Here is a 17,243-nt window from a genome sequence, read left to right on the forward strand (position 1 = left end):
AATCAAATTCCACTGTGTTTGAAAAATTTGAATAAACATAGGAAAAACTACGTATGCAAAAAGCACGTTCTTGCATTGTATGACATTATTTTGTTGAATTCGATATGATTACATGTCGCTAAACAAACATTTAAAAATGAATGTAGCGTAATAGACTCTTTGTTGAAAAATTCAAAATTTTCATTAGATTTCTATTTTATTCAGAATAAAATTTGGAATTTGCCTTATCAAAATTTCGATAAATTAAAATTGCTAAATAAAGAAATCGACTTTCTACAATTTGCCGTCAGTGCAGAAATAGAAATCTGTGTAAAGGAACCGTTTATACTGATCAAAACTCTAGGTGGGAATTTTCACTCATAATTTTATTGAAAAAAAAAATTACGTAAGAGAAGAGTTTGATTCCGGAAACGTGTTATGAGAAAAATTTTGCCTGTAATAAATTTAATCGTTTATATTTCACAAATATTCATATAAATAAATCTTCTGCGCTAAGTTAACTATAGAATTATTCTACAACTTTTAAATAGTATACTATTTATAGTGTTTTATACCATAGTTATATTATTCACATTAAATTTATTATTTCTACACAGAGAAAAGCGAGTGTTGTTTTTGATGCGGGTAAATTTTGGTAGGGTAATTTTAGTGAGGATAAATTTTCTATAATAGAAAATTTACCTTATTTTCGGTGTTAAAATAACACTTCCGAGCTAAAGTTTGATGCAGACACTTTTAACACCGAATTCAGTGTTAAAATGACACTCACTTTTTTCTGTGTATAAAATATAATTTATACAAATAATAACTTTAATATAAAAACAAATTTAAAAAAAAAATTTTTTTTATTGATTGAATTTTGAATTTAAGTTTCCAAATTACGTTAACCTTAAAATTAATTAATGCACAAAATTAATTTAATAATGTCAAGGTCACTCAGATGTTTAAGAATCTTTTCTGTGAAGTTTACATTTTTCTAGACGATGAGCCTGCGACTTGTTTTCTTTTAAACTTTTATAATATTTAGGTATTATTTCTAGTGGTTGGACAAATATTAAAATTAATATAAGCACTATAATAATATTTTTATCATTATTTTAAACTATTTTTAAATTTACGATTTCCTTTTATTTGACAAGTTTGTCCTTAAAAAATAATAATAAAATTATGAGGAAATTGCCCGAAAGTACATCCCACTTTTTTATTTACATTTCTTATAAAACTAAATGCCAGTAGCTCATTGAAGAATATGATGCAAGAATACACTTATAGGGATACTCATTAAAAAGAAATATGACTAAAAGAAAAAAATCTAGTCATTAATAACTATATCTCTAATTTCTACTTGAGTACCTAGAATTTGCATCAAACTAAATCATTAATTTAAATATTCTATTTTCATACGTTTTTTTTATTTCCCTGTTTTTTGATTAATGCTTTTAAATAAAAAACATAATAATAGCGACAGAATAGAGGCTGGAAAAAATTAAGAAAGAATAAGAGCAACGTATACAGAATAAAAGAAGCAGTATATATCCTAAGGCATTTTACAAATAATAATAATTTACTAATGAGTTACATCGTCAGATATAAACAAGGATGTTCTCATGGTATTAAGTGTTAATTTAAATCTTTTGAAAGACTATTGCTATATATTTTATAAGCATAGCAATTTATTTTCAAGTATTAATATAAATTAAAAATTTTTTTTAAAAAAACGTAAATACTTAATGTATGAGAACATTTAGATTTATATCATATAATATCAAAAGTTAATTTTAACAAAACGTAAATCTTTTTTTTTTTTTTTTTTTTGATTTACCAATTTGATTGTTATCTAATTGTACTAGAACAAAATCCTATCGTCGAGTGCTGCAGTAATTAGACCTGGGATTCTCTCACAAGATAAGAATGAAAATTTTGTAAAAGGCGGTTCAACATTTTTAAATCTTCGCATAGATGCCTATCATTTCTTAAATTATAGAATCAAAAGACAGGAAATTTCGAATAATATTCCAGTGCTGAATCCTTATTGTGGCAATTGATTGGCGTTGAAAAAAAAGCATTAAGTATTCCTCAGCGAGCCTTAGCATTCAAATTTAAATATTCTGCTTTGAGATAGGATATTCAATTTTCTTCGAATCACTCATCATAATTATCATCCTTAATATTTAACAACATTCTTATAAAGATAATTAAAAAGTCGAATCTTTTGCCAATGAAGCGAATTGTTAAGCTTAATAATACCGTACCTTTAAAATTAAATTTGAGGACTTTGGTCAATTTTCTAAATTAACCGTTTGTTTTAAACTGGTTTTTAGTATCAAAACAACTGGTGATTTTCAAATCGGATCGTTGTGAATAAGTTTAAACAGTAAACTAAGAGGTATTAAAAAGCGTTGTAGCTTAAATCAACACTAAACAAGATGAAATGGATCAATTTTAGGATTAATTTTTTTCATGAAGAAATTTCTAAATAAAAACCAGATCATTTTTAAAAAATTTTGAAAAAAATCCTTCGATGGATTATTTTAATCCCGGATTGTTTAAAGCGTTACAGATTAATTTAATCCACTTTGGTGTTAAAATAATAATTTTTGTGACCAAAATAAAATTACTCTTTTATTTAAATAGAAAAACACACAAGTGTGTATGCAACAAGTGTGTAAACACAACTTTACACAAAAAATTAATTTTTCTATAAAAGCCAATAATTAAAATAAATAGATGTTTTCAAAAAAAGATAGAAGCCTAATGTATATTGTCAAATAAAATTTTTATTTACATTTTGCTACAGAATTTTGAAATTATAAAAATATTATGCGTCTTAATATTTCCAAATTTATTGAATAATGAGTGTCACTTGAGACCTTACTTGAAAATTACCCAAGTCTTCTTTAATATCCGCTATTTTGCAATCAACAAAATGAAATTTTAATCACGCACAAATCTACGTTCCACACGTGGCGTTTGTACGCATTTTCTTCTTTTGAATAAAAAGTTACTTAAATCCCGTACAGTCGGTATTTTGTCTTAATTATATACTTTAGTTAGGTTCTTCAAATAATTAGAATAATGTATATCTTGTGATAAAAATCAATTTTTAATGTTTCCATTCTTTTATTCTCAATAAGTAAATCCTCGAGTAAATCATCTTTTTTTTCTTCAAGAAAAGCAAAAGGTTTTTGTAAAAATCTTGAAGAAAAAAAAAGATGATTTTACGTTAAGAAACATAAAGCATTGGGAAAAGTTTTATTAATTAAGTAGAGTTTTTATAATCTATATTTACCTACTATAGTATTCACTGACAGTACTAAAACAGGTTTTTGATTTGCAATAATTAGAAATACATATATTTATCAAAATTGCAGAAAAAAATCTCCATAACAGAGGCGCGAATATGAGTTGCGAAATTGTAACTAGTAAATGAGCGTGTGCCTAGCATAATTTGATGAACTATCACATGTCACTTAAAATTTTTAAAAATTTACATTACGTACAAAAGTATTTTTTTCTTTCTAATTATAATTAGTGCATTTAATTATCCGATTTGACCCAGATCGTTGATGAACATAATGACAGTTATTCAACACCGAAAAAAAATATTCTTGCTTTAAGCGGATTCTTAATTTTATGCATCTCTTTTTTCTTCAAGATTTTTACAAAACCAAAAACATTAAGAAACATTGGAAAAAGTTTCATTAATTATTTCAAAAAAAAAAATTCCTTTTAATTTTAAAAGGATTATTATATCTACTTTTAGAGTATTCCTCTTAAAAGGACAAGAAATACTCGCTGATAGAGTAATATTCTTAATTCAAGTATAAAATTTAACAGGATAAGAAGAATTTTTTTTACAAGACGAGAATAATTTCTTTCGGTGAAGTGTTAAATTACTCTCTATAAATCAACATCAGTTGAAATTTTAACTGATTTGAATCAGTGGTTTATTCTGTAGAACAACTTCATTTTTTCTTATTTTTCAAAAATTTTAAAATACTTTTATGCAATAAATTGTGCTATCTGGAAAATTTCTTTAGAGGTTTAAATGTATGAAGCTTTACTTATATTAATAAAATTGAAATAAAAAAATTTTCATTTATCTGTATCTAGGCCTTGATTTGATTGAAAAAATTTTAAGGAAGTAATTGGGATAATAAAGAAGCTCTTTTTTGTAGGAATAAAGAAATTATTTTTACCCACATTTCATAAAAGAAGAAAGCAGAAATGTTTCTTATTTAAAAAAGGTAAGGAAGTGTGTGACTAACTCGTTGGATGAGTGAATGTTTCAAGAAATTAATTTCCTGCTTTATCAACAGTGAAATTTTAAAATCTTTCAAGCTGGTTAAACTAACTCTGATTATTACCTCACTCTATCGGGAAAAATAATTCAATAACACGATTCTATTTAAAAACAAAAAGAAACATTTTTTTAAAATTAAACTAAACACTTTAAAATATTATCATTTGCACTTATATAATCAATTATTTCCGTTTGGTGGACTACAATATAAATAATTGAAATTAAAAATTAATAATAATTTCAAACATTCAAATTTTTCCGAATTCTAGGGATATGCAGATATCCTTGAGACTAACTAGAGCAGCATTTTGAATATTCATGGGATATCTTACCCTCACGTACAGCATTTAAACTTGTATCAACATTTACAACACTCTGTTAAAAAAAGGAGTAAAAATTTAATTCCCAACAAGATTCTATAAAAGTCCATTCCTACCATGTCTTACAGATATATCCTGATGTCTAAAGGATCTAAAGTTTCGACAAAAAATAATGTTAAGAAACAAAAAAATAATTGTAAATATTCTTTATATATAGAAATCGGACAAAAAAATATTTGAAAATTTATTGATTTATGAGAAAAGTATTCAAGAATTTTACAATAAGAGAAAGATGAAGAAAAAATCCGCTTATTCTTTTGATAATAGAATTGAGATAAATTTATGATCATTTTGTTTTGCAAAGGTGTGCTTGTCGATTGTAAATAGTAATTTATGCAACATTATTTTAAAACTGCATATGTAATGATAATCTTTTGTGAGTGGGAAAAAAAAGATCACACCAACATACGAGCCGGCCAAGCATTAAAAATGCGAAGACTAATTCGCCGATTATTGAATAAAAGAATAATGTCAGATGATGCTCGAAAGGCGATGCGAAAAATCAGAATAAGAATAAATGGATTGCAGGGTGGCATAAGTTTCGGTATATAAGGAGCCATAACAAGGCCCTCGGGTCCAATTGTTCTTCAGTCGAGATATCACGGTCGTATAGTTATACAGCGATAGGCGAAATCACGATGAAACCCACGCTCGCTTTAGTCTTTCTAAATCTGCATCTAACATGTATTCCTCATCCTCAGATTTCATTTTTCAAAACTCTTAATTATAAGCATCAGTTTAATAAACAATTATTAATATTTATTTCTTTGAATATGAAATTAGTCACTTAATTGTTCATGTTTTTTTATTTATTTCTCTTCTCAGAGAATTTTATAAACCTTGAAAAAATCTGAAAAAGTCAGGGAATTTTGATCGGAATCCTGGAAAATTATTGTTTTCTAAAGTTATTGTGCTTATATTCTTGAAATCTAATTTTACTTAAATATTTCAAAACTAATTCAATTTAAAAAGAATTGCGTTTACAATTTTTATAAATAGATGAACTACAAAAGCTTTTAATTTAAATGAAAAAAATAAATAAAAAAAAAAAAATTATAGAAAATTACAATTTTGAATGAATGAATTAAATAATAAAAATTTCACAGGAATTCTATTATGTATTTACAAATTTTGTTATAAATTTCTTCGCAATAATTCAATTATTTTCATGAAGAATAACACTTTTTACCAGGAATTCAATTATTTTCATATAAATAATAAAATTCTTTTTAGAAATTCAATTATTTTCATAAATAATAAAACTCATCGCAGAATTTCAATTATTTTTAATACAATTTTAATCAAATTTCTCGAAAAATGTAATTATTCTTAAAAGTTTTATTAAAATTCATTTTCAAAAATTTTAATAACTACTATTTTAATAAAATTTCACAAAAGAATTAAATGATTTTAAAAGAAATATATTATTAATATTCGTCTCAAGAATTTAATTATTTTCAAAGGTAACAAAATTCTTCGCAGAAATTCAATTATGGTTAAAAGTTTAAAAAAATTTTCTTTAAAATTTCAATTATCTTTATCAATAATAAAATTCTTCTCCAAAATTCAATTATTTTCAAAAATTTTAATAAAAATCTTGGCAAAGTTTCAATTATTTTCAAAAACTTTTCTCAATTAAATCAAATTTTTTACAGAAATTCAATTATTTTTAATACAATTTTAATGAAATTTTTCAAATAATTGAATTCTCGTAGAATTTTGTAATAAAAATTGATTTAAATATGCATTTCAGTTAAAATTTTAGATAATTGAATATTAAACTTTCTAAATATGAATTCGTAAAAATATTTTCTAATTTGAATAAGTGACTGACTTCTTGCTTTGGAATTAGCAGATTTTACTAATAAATAGTCGTTTCTACTAATTTAATAGTACCTAAAATTTACTAATTTAAGAGCAAAAAGTCAGTCACTAATTCCAATTAGTAAACATTTTTACTAATTCAAATTTAGAAAGAAAGTATTATAGCGTGGATTTTTAGAAATAATTGAATTTTGAAAAGGTTTCAAATTATAACCTTTGAATTTTCGAATTTTTCATACTTTTAACTGAAAATTGTGTGGGTTTAATTTTTTTTTAAATTTAATGGAACTTTTTGGAAATTATTTCAAGTTTTTATTTTCTAATATAAATTTTTCAAAAATTATTAAAAATAACTATAATTGAAAGAAGAATTTTAGTTGAAAATTAATAATAATTTTTATGATGTTACAGTAAGAATATTCTTATAATATAAAATAATGATTTTTTCAGTCGATCATCTTTAATTATTATGTCTTCGACTCGGAGCAATAGATTTCTTCATGTTTTATAACAATTTTTTTTTAAATTGTTTACTTTAAAAAAAAGTTTGAATTTGAATGTTTTGTAAAAATTTAATTTTTATAAGAAAATAATAATGATTAAATATTTATTTAAAAAAGAAGCAATAGAACATTTTTCTGAGTAATAATTTTGAACATAATTGTTATTTATAGAGAAAACAAAGTAGGTGAATTATTATACAATCTGGATTTAAAAAAAGTATTTTTTCTAAAACAACAGTATAAAATATTATATCAATAGCATTTGTTACAATATTTTTTTTTTACTTTTTACTTTCTACCTATTTTCTATTTATGTATTTATTGATGCAAGTCCAGCATATGAGACTGAAAAGAAACTGATTATGCACTTTTTCAGTTAATATGATAAGCATTTCGCTTTTCAACGAAAGTTATCTTTTGCAGATTAAACCTTTGAATAAGAATTTGATATGAAAATTTATTTACAACTAAGTGATCTCGACTACTGATAGAATTAATTTCGAACTTGTAGACATTTTATTTAAAATTAAGAGGTTTCTTTTTAAGTGATTAGTAGTATTGTTGAAAAATGATTCAACAAAAGTGGTATTTACATACTTAAGAAGGCGCACTCTTTTGCAATTTTTAAGTGATGTCTTTATTACTTTTCCAAGAATGTATCTTGGAGTTGTTTTTAGGAATAACGATGGTAAAACTGGTTTGTAAATTTATTACAGCCTGAAAATTTCAAGAATCGTCAAAATTCAAGAATTATTGGCGGTTTTACGTCTGTGATATAAACTTAATATATAAATGTTTTAGTGAGTCTTTTTTTTATCATTTCCTTTAAAAATTTTCTATCATTCCTGTAATAATTCTAATGATCACAGCGTGCGAGTATATATTGTGGGAGGACTTCCACTTTATAGCTTTCGAGAAATCTGGAGGCTTGCACCCGAAAGTGATGCCTATAAAAAATTCTGCCGATCTACATTATAGAATTCATTTATACTTATTGTCAGGAGAAAAATTTTAAAGCAGACAGTATAGATGAAGACCACCCTTGAGGAGAATCTTTAGATTGCTAACACGGTGGTCGTCGATCTACTGCGAGTGGACCGGGTTTCAATTTATGCCGCTTCACGACAAATTTATTGATTTCTCTGCTGGATGATTAATTTTGTTAACAAGTCATTTCCAAATCGAAAACGCAAATGTATAAAGTACGTTTGCAGATTTTAATTCTGTTAGGAAACTTTCATTATCTCTTTAAAGTTCTTTTAAATTTTGAATCATTACAACTGCTCAAATATACTGTAACATAAAATAAAGTGATATTGGTTGTATATGTACTTGTTTGGCATTATCACTTTTTTATTTATATATATTATATATATACGTTTATGTAGGTGTAATAATGCAATTATTTTATGCACAGTTACAAGATAAACAGTTGTAATAAATTATAAGTTCTTTGCAGGCTTTTTCTACAATTCCTTTATTTTATGTGTTCCATGTTCACATATTTTCCAGCCTCTGAGACAATCACTTGTAAAACACATTTTTAATATTACCTAGAAATGGTAACAATAAGTAAAAAGTGTCGATTTTTTAAAACCTCGTGCGTCAACCTGTTAAAGTGGGTCTTACCTGTATGACCCTATGAAGGAAAATAATACCTTCTTAATAAAACGATTTGTACTACATCCAGTAATTTCAATTCCCATTTTTTAAAAAAAGTCAAATCCTAACGAACATAAAATGACACATTAAATTTCTAAAATTTAGATGTAATTTTAAAGAATGTAAAGAAAAAATTTTTAATTTTACCTGTAGCAGGTCTCAAACTATGTCCGTAAATCCCGTAAAAATCCGTAAATTTGTTTAAAGTCCGTAAAAGTCATTTTTTTATAAAAAAGGTCCGTAAAGTCTATAATTTCATTGAAAAAGCAAGAAAAGTTCGTAAAAACGATATAATTTGGAGAAGTTTTGAGAAGTTACAAATAATTGCAAAAATTCAATTATTTTTGAATTATGAAAAATTTAATTTCTAGTTAAGTAAAATGTTCTTTTATTTGACTCGGACTGGTTATATTTGTGATTTTTTATTTTTGGTCCGTAAAGTTCGTATTTTTAAATACTTTCATTGGCTCGAGCCTTGCTGTAGGTACGAAAAACCCATCGAAGACAAGTGCGACAGCGAGTTTCAATATAATTATAATAAAAAAATCGAAAAAATATACTTTATAAAATAAATGCCTTAATCAAATCATTATTATGAAAGGAATACAAGAACTTTTTGGTTAAAAAAAATAAATGTATGCAAATTGTACATTGCGTGCAAAATTATATAATTTGGGTTGCAAAGAAGAAGTTATTAGAATGCAAAAAAAAAAAAAAAAATTAATCTAAAGGTGCAACCATAAAAGTAATATTAAATATAAAAATCATAAATTTATCTAAAACAGTTAAGAACTTAATAATACAGCTGTATATATATTTAAAATGTAAATTATAACTGAAAATTTTTTTGTTTGCAAATTTAAACTTGAAATAAGTTTTTAGCACGTTGTGTGGAGATAAAGGATGTTTTGCTCATGAGAGTTGGCCATATAAGCTGACTCAAGAGTGTGGGCCCCACCTAAACGCGTGGGCGACACCCACGATTCACATGCAGTCGAATCGGATTTTTGACATGGATCTTAATTTTACATTACCAATTGTTTGTTTATAAGATACCTATATTGCAATAGTCAACAATATTTCGAAAAATCATTCTTGTTTTTTGCCCACTATGTGTGGCCCCTTTAAGACTGTTCACTATTCGTTGCAATTGCCACGCTTTTGCGTCGTGAATTCTTCGTAAACGGTAATCAGGATTAAATTGCTATCTTTCTCCTTGCTTCACTTATTTAATCGACGTCCGAGAAGTTGAAGCGGGGTCCTGACAGGTTTCTTCATGTACTGAAAAATTTCCGTTTTTCCCAAATCGTTTTCTCATACATAATTTTTAAAAATTCATCATTTTGTTAATTCTTTTGTAAATTCGGTTTGAATTAAAATAATTGCGATCGATATTTTGTCACGGTTTTGTAATCCGATGGTCAATTTGAGTTAATGTCTTTATAACTCTTTCTCTCCTTTTTGCTCTTTGCTACTCTCTATTTAGCCTGTTTCCTTTTTCTTCCTTATTCTTGTTCGTTAGTCTGTCGTTCTTCATTCATTTGTTTAATTCGAGGTTCACTATTCTTTTTACGTTTTTCGTTTCGTTCAGCCCAATTTTTAATGTTTTACTTTTTCTCTTTTTCTTCTTCGCCTTTTCGAATTTTGCTCAACTTCTTTCGTGTTTTTTTCGTCGTCGAAGATTTCATTTTTTTATTCTTTCTGCTTTCTTTTCTTTGAATTCTCACCTTTTTTTCTATTTTTTGTATTTGTATTTTTAGTATTCTCCTCTTAAGGTGTATTGCTGTTTTAATCAGATCCTCCATCTGCCTGCCTACCTACCTGCGCAAGCAAGCAAGCAGCTGAAAAATCGTTCACACCTCGTATTTCTGCTTGCCTACTTGTTAACTTATTTGTTGAAACTAATGTACATAAAGTTCGTAATTTATTAGAAAAAGAAGAATTTAATTATCATTTCACGAATTCGGGTATTTTTCTGAAATAACGAAATAGCATATTTATTTCTGGTTCCAATGTTTACTGTGAACAGTCCCAATTAATATTTAATCTGTAAGCTTGCGACAAACTTGCTGCAAGATTGACAGAAACTTAAAAATTTGAATCAAGATTTAGTATTTTTGTATACAAATAAATATTAAAGATTAAATTGTGCAACGTTATCATATAGGTCCAGAAGACATCATCTTTGTAAGTCGATCTGCAATCTTTTGTTGGAGATTAGAGGTTCCGTTCAACTTGAATTTCCGGTTTTCATTGTATAACCTTTTTTGTCTCATACACCTCGCTTCCCCACTACAATATTCTTTCTCTCTCTCGCTAGATTGTAAGTGAGACGAGTTGTTCTTTTGCATCAGAACGTGAAAAGAAAAATTTCTTAAAATATATTGGCACTTTTGCAACAAGGAAAAAGAAATAATAAATCAATCACTCGCATAATTTATGTGCGCAAATTTAACAACTTTATTAAACAATTTTTTATTTTCTTTTTTATATTATTTTACATGTTTAGAATATATATGCAGTTAATACATTTTTCAATATACTATTTTCTTTTGTCAACTACCATTCTACTTGCTCAAGTAGAATTTTTATAATTTTAATGGGAAATTTTTCATTTTTCCAAATCTTTTTTATCGATGCATGCCATTAAAGTACATCCAGCAGATTTTCCATCCTCTAAACAAAAGCAACTATTGCATTCACTATAAAAATTCTTTGCTGGACATGGTGTGCCTTCAATGTACAAAGCTAAAAATTAAATTTTTAATTAGATTTGTAAATAATAAAAAATAGATGAAATAAGTTGTGTAAAATGAAAAGCTTCGAATTTATCAGATTCACTAGAAACGAAAGTGAGAAACAAAACTAATTTTATTTACTCTCTAAATCTTGGATTAATTTTCTCCATAAAACGTGTCTAAACCAAAATCAAATCTTTTTTTAAAACTATTTGAAAAAATAATCCTTCGATGGATTATTATAATCCTTTTGATATATTAAAGCGTTGGAGATTATTTATATTTTAGTGTTAAAATAAAACCCCACAATTTCTTGTATATTTTATTTGCTCAATCAGTGAAAAATGACTGATATTCCGGTCAATTTTAACTGATTTTTAATGGATCACAGATTCACTGATTCAAATCGTGAGAATAGTCACTGAACGTTAGTCAAAATTCACTGATACAATTTTAGAGATTAATTGTTTAATAATAAGAGGATATTGATAATGATAATGATGAGTAAGATAAAGTAAATATGTCTTTAGTGCAATCGTTTTTAGTCACCAAAGTTATTATTTGTCTTATTGATTACTTACGTCCCCAATCTGGAAAAAAAACTTTATCTTAATGACAATTTTAATTTAATAAAAGAAGGATATGGATAAAGTATCCTTAACGTACGTGATTCCTCTGGAGCTGGAGCAGAAGCACTAATTGTAAAGACGATTAAAAATAAGTAGACAAAAAGAAGCTTCATTTTTGAAAAAAAGTTTTTAATGTAAAATAAACGTTTATCGAATTACTGAATGTCGTGGTTTTTTAAATGGCAGCAGTCTTAAAATGTTCGACATTATATACCGTCCTAAGAATTTTCCACTTCCTATAAAAGTTGTCATGAGATAATAATCATCCTCATTATTCATTCACCAAGGGTAATTAGTTGATAATTTATAGTTCTAATCAATAGAAGATTACTTATGCAATCAGTAATTGCAAGAGTTTATTTACTAAAGTGATTATTTGCCATGACAAAATAATTAAAACCAAGCAAAATATTTTCTAATAAATACAAAGTGTTTACCAGTTTTTTCGAATCTCTCAATTCTTGAGTCTATAAATTATGAATAGAGTGAGAAAAATTGTAATAATTTAGTTGGTCGATATAGCTTATATATATATATAGAGAGAGCTTGCGTGTGACAATTTGCCACGCCCAGGATTCAAGAATTCGCACTTTGGTCGTTTCCAATGTGTCTTATCACTAGGAGGCCAAAAGTTAGCCTATACCAGGATCTTCATTTGGAAAGAATCGTGAATAACTTAGCGAAATGTTCTTGTGTCACGCTACCATTTTCGGATTCATTAAATTAAAAATAAAAGGAACGAAATGAGAAAAAGAGTTATTATAACCCAAGACGTGTTAAAATTTGTTTCTTTTTTTTGAGTTTTCAATCTTGCCGAAATAGTTTTGTTTTAAGAAGAGCATAACAAATTCTGCGTTAGGGTCAGTATGAAAGTTTCTCCTGTCATTCAGGACGTCTTGCCACCCACGTATGTTGGAAGATTCTTCTTCCTTCTCTTGCTGTTTTCTTTTATAATATTATGCCGTACGACGAATAAGGTGCCGTGACGAAATTAAGCGTCTGATTTACACACATTGCTGTGAGTAGTCACTAAGTAGATTATGAAGCGATGATTGAAGATCAGGACTGAAAAGCGTCTCTGCTCGTGATACAGAAGATAACGCACATTTAACTTGTCTTGTGTGTGCCTTCTTGAAATATACTCGGCGCTCAATGTTCGTTTCAAGTTATGCATAAATATATAAATTATTTAAAAAAATATACGATATCAAAAAGCACACTGTGAAAAAATTATATGGGAAAGTCTGCCATACAATAAGCATGTTTAGGATCATAGTAGTATATTAGCCCAAACTATGTCAGTAACAAAGATATATTTTCTTCCAGTGTAATTTTTTAATTTCTTAAACACACTATAAAAAAATTTGAATTAAAAATTTACACGTTCTATTATTTTTAAAATTGCTAATTTTATTTAAAAAAAAGTTAGTGACAAGTCAATCGTGCGCAAATTTTTGCTAGTACTAATATTATAAAATTTATAAAATTTATAATTGTACATTACAGTGAAATCTTTTTATGATTTTTTTAATGCCATCACAAGAATTTTGAACTTTCAAATATTGAACGACTTTCGAAAGGGGAATTCTGAATATTTAATCCGCTGGTGGACCATCGTATACTGCTTCATGGCATTCACGCAGGGAAAAGACGTCAAGGTGAGAGCAAAGAACTGTCGCGTGGCCTGCCCACGCACCACGTACCAGAATCTAACTGAAATTTATCCCAATTGAGTGACTTTAAGGATTTTCCGTTTGCCAGTTAATTAGCCTTATCTTATCAACGCAGTTCAATAAAAACTTCATCTCGAGCATGCCCTTAATCTTTGCCTGATTCCTCGCAATTATTTCTGGTATAAAAATCATCGAAAGCTGAAAAAAAGTGCACAGCCACATGTTTAATATGGAAATTGGTATTCACGCTCTTTAACAGGTAGTCATTTACATTTTTCAGCTGGCTGTTCAGTAATCATTTTTCTTATCCGAGTAACATGATTTTTGTCTTGCTAAAACCATTTCACCAGGCAGGTTATTGTAATTCAGTGGCAGGGGCGGATTATGCATGGGGTTCTAATTAAAGAAATGAAATTTCGAGTTCTGTGACACAATCTGACACGATGAAAATGATAGAAATAAACGAAGAGCAATTAAAAATATTATTGGAAAGTAAAGATGAATGTTGTGACATGTTTATTGCAGAAAGTGGAAAATAAATTATTGTTATTACAAATAGGTGTATTGAAATAAAACGTGGAATTCAGAATATATAGTTTAATGGTGAGGTGTGTACTTGTGTAGTAAGCTAGTGAGCATAGTAAGATTGTTCTTGGACACGTTTGAAACGAGTTGGCGCTTTTTGAAATTAAATAGCATCTCTATTGCCAGGGGCAACACAGAGAGCGGTATACATGTAGAGATGTGGATCGTTCTTGGGGTAATAAAATCCAGCAAAATGTACAGCGCCCAATGCTGCAGGATCATTTTCGCGTGCTGATATATTCCGCAACAGTTTACTACCACACTCTGGTACTCTGCTCCACAGGATATAAATGGGGCACTTAAGTGGGATGTCGTTTGCACGTATATAACGTTGCCTTCAAAGCTTACCTACCAAAACAGGGGACGTTTTGAACACGTCACTTAGGTGTGACATGGTAATTCTCACACAGAATCTTCATGGTTTACTCCCGAAATACACGAATTTTAGGTGCTTCTTAATCCGTAGCTTAACATGCCCTCCGAACTAAAACTGACGTATTTTCTATACTGTATTTTCGAATGCAGCACTTAATCAAGTGCATTAAGTATTAAAAACAATTTTAAAGAAACTGTCGACTCTTTATTTTATACATTGTTTGCAGTGATTTTTTGATTCATTTCATTTGACGAGTTTAAGTATGCAAAAAGTGGGGTTTTAGTTTTTCAATAAGAGATCCTTTTTGAGATTCAAGCTCCAGACAGTATATATCTACATGCATGCCTCGATCGTATCATCAAAAGCTGCTTATTGCTTTCGTCAGTAAAAATGTAAATTGCCTCCTCTGCTCTGCTCTCGTTGCTACCGATTTTGAGAATATAATTCGGAGATTATCGTAAAATACCGCAGACAGATGATCCTATTTTTCAATGAATGTCTCAGACATACGGATTAAATCTATATTTTTTAATATAATTACAGGGTTGCTACGCTTTTGCTAATTTCAAAGGCCCTGATTTTTCCAGGTTTTCCAGAGGTTAAAAAACGAAATTTATCCAGGTTTTGAAAACAACATTTATATTTTACCAAATTAAATAACTCCCCGATTTCCAGGCAAAACTTTGAGTTCCTGAGAATAATTAAATTTTGACAAAAAATTTGTTAAAATTGCTGATAATCATTTTTGGAATTCCTAAAAGTTTTTTTTATTATTCATGAAAATAATGGAATTATTGGGAAGAAATTTATAAAAAAAATTTGTAAATAATTGAATTCCTATGAAATTTTGAAGTGGTTTTTTTTCAATTTTTGAACATAATTGAATTTCTGCGAAGAATTTTTTACTTTTAAAAATAATCGAATTTCTGCAATCATTTGTAACTTCTCCAAAATTCAATTATTTTTAGTGTTTTCAACTAAAATTCTTCTATAAATCCATTGTTTTTAATAATTAATTAAATATATATTTCAAAATTTAACTAATTTCAGAAGAATTTGGATTATTAAAATTGTTTAAAAATTAAATGAAAAATTTAGGATTTCTAATTAATTTTATTAAAAATTGGAATTTTCTAAAATTGTAAATATTGAAACGTTTTGAAATCGATCTGAAAATCGTAAACGCAACTCTTTTAAAATTGAATTAATTTTGAAATATTCAAGTAAAATTAGAATAAACACAATAATTTTAGAAAACATCAAATTTCCAGAATTTCGATTATGACTTTTCCAGATTTTTTCAAGGTTTATAAAATTCCCTGAAATTTGCAGGTATTCCATGATTCCAAGTTACGTGGCAACCCTGAATTAAAATTACCTTATTGTATAGGTACCTACATCTTTTTCTATAAAAAGTTATAAATTTACTTATGAATAAAAAATTTAAACTCGAGTGTTTTAATAGCTTGGGACACTTTTATGGGTATTTTATGACATAATAAATTTTTTCTAAACTATTGATTGAAAGATAAAAGTAATTATAAAGTTTCGTTTTTCTAAATGGACTTATTATAAACATAGTTAAAATAAAAAATTCGGTATGAACGATCTTATTGCAAGTACATATTTGAAAAGTAAAAGTTAAAGAAAAAATACAGTTAATTAAAATATATTAATGATTTATCAATTAATACAATTAGAAAATTAATTTTTGTAAGAATCGCCTCTTGATTTTTGCCTCTGAAATCATCGCCTGGCGAGAAAGATTCGTCAAAAATTGTTCGTGAAATATTTGCATTTAACTCGGGTCACATTTCTCGCTTGTCGAGAAGAAACGCCAGAAGGACATGCTTTTGCGCGTTGATCAGCTTTAACTGAGCTCTCTTCTTTTTTTTTTCAAATACAGAAAGAAATTCCTGTTGCAGCCACTCGGCAAAGGCTGACATTTTTATGCTTTCCTTCGGCCGACTGACAACATTTCGACGTTTGGCAATGTCAAGTCGTCGTTTCACGATAATTTACGATGATTCGGCCACCGATTGATTTTGTTTTCGCGCCAAGGGTTCACGAAAATGCTCGTTTGTCAGAACAAATTGCCTGTTGTCAGCGCCACTCCGCACACCTGATTTTCTCTTCTATTTTTTTGACACCTTCAACTCCTCTTTTTTTTCAACAAATTCATTTTTCCATTTAGGGCTATGCTATTCAGTATAGGTTTAAGGCTTAAAGCCTTATAATCAGATAGCTCTAAATGGAAAAACGAAAAATAGATTCAAATTGCGTAATTCGAATTGCTCAATTGAAAAATCGTTAAGCATTGAAGCATATTTAAGATATGTGAATTAAGTTGCAAGTTTTTTATAAATGCGTTCGATTGTGCGAGTTGAGAGTGCTCGACCATTCCCCCTTTCGAGGACTTTGAGAGAGATTATTTACTAATCTTTAATTCGCTTGTGGACGCAATTTGGGGATCATATAGACAGACGAAAATGCTACAAATCATAAAGTGTACATATGTGGGTGCAATTGAATCGCAAAATTCTTTTATGTCTCGACTTCTATACGCTTTC

At 27.7% G+C, this 17,243-nt stretch overlaps 1 protein-coding gene across 2 annotated transcripts in view; it reads left to right on the forward strand.

Moving 5' to 3' along the window:
* Nucleotides 1–17,243, forward strand: part of LOC122512123 (agrin-like) — a 196,109-nt gene that overhangs the window by 22,295 nt on the left and 156,571 nt on the right. The gene's annotated exons all lie outside the window — the stretch shown is intronic.

The sequence above is a fragment of the Leptopilina heterotoma genome, unplaced genomic scaffold (genome assembly GCF_015476425.1).
Source record: "Leptopilina heterotoma isolate Lh14 unplaced genomic scaffold, ASM1547642v1 Lhet_95, whole genome shotgun sequence".
Taxonomy (NCBI): Eukaryota; Metazoa; Arthropoda; class Insecta; order Hymenoptera; family Figitidae; genus Leptopilina; species Leptopilina heterotoma.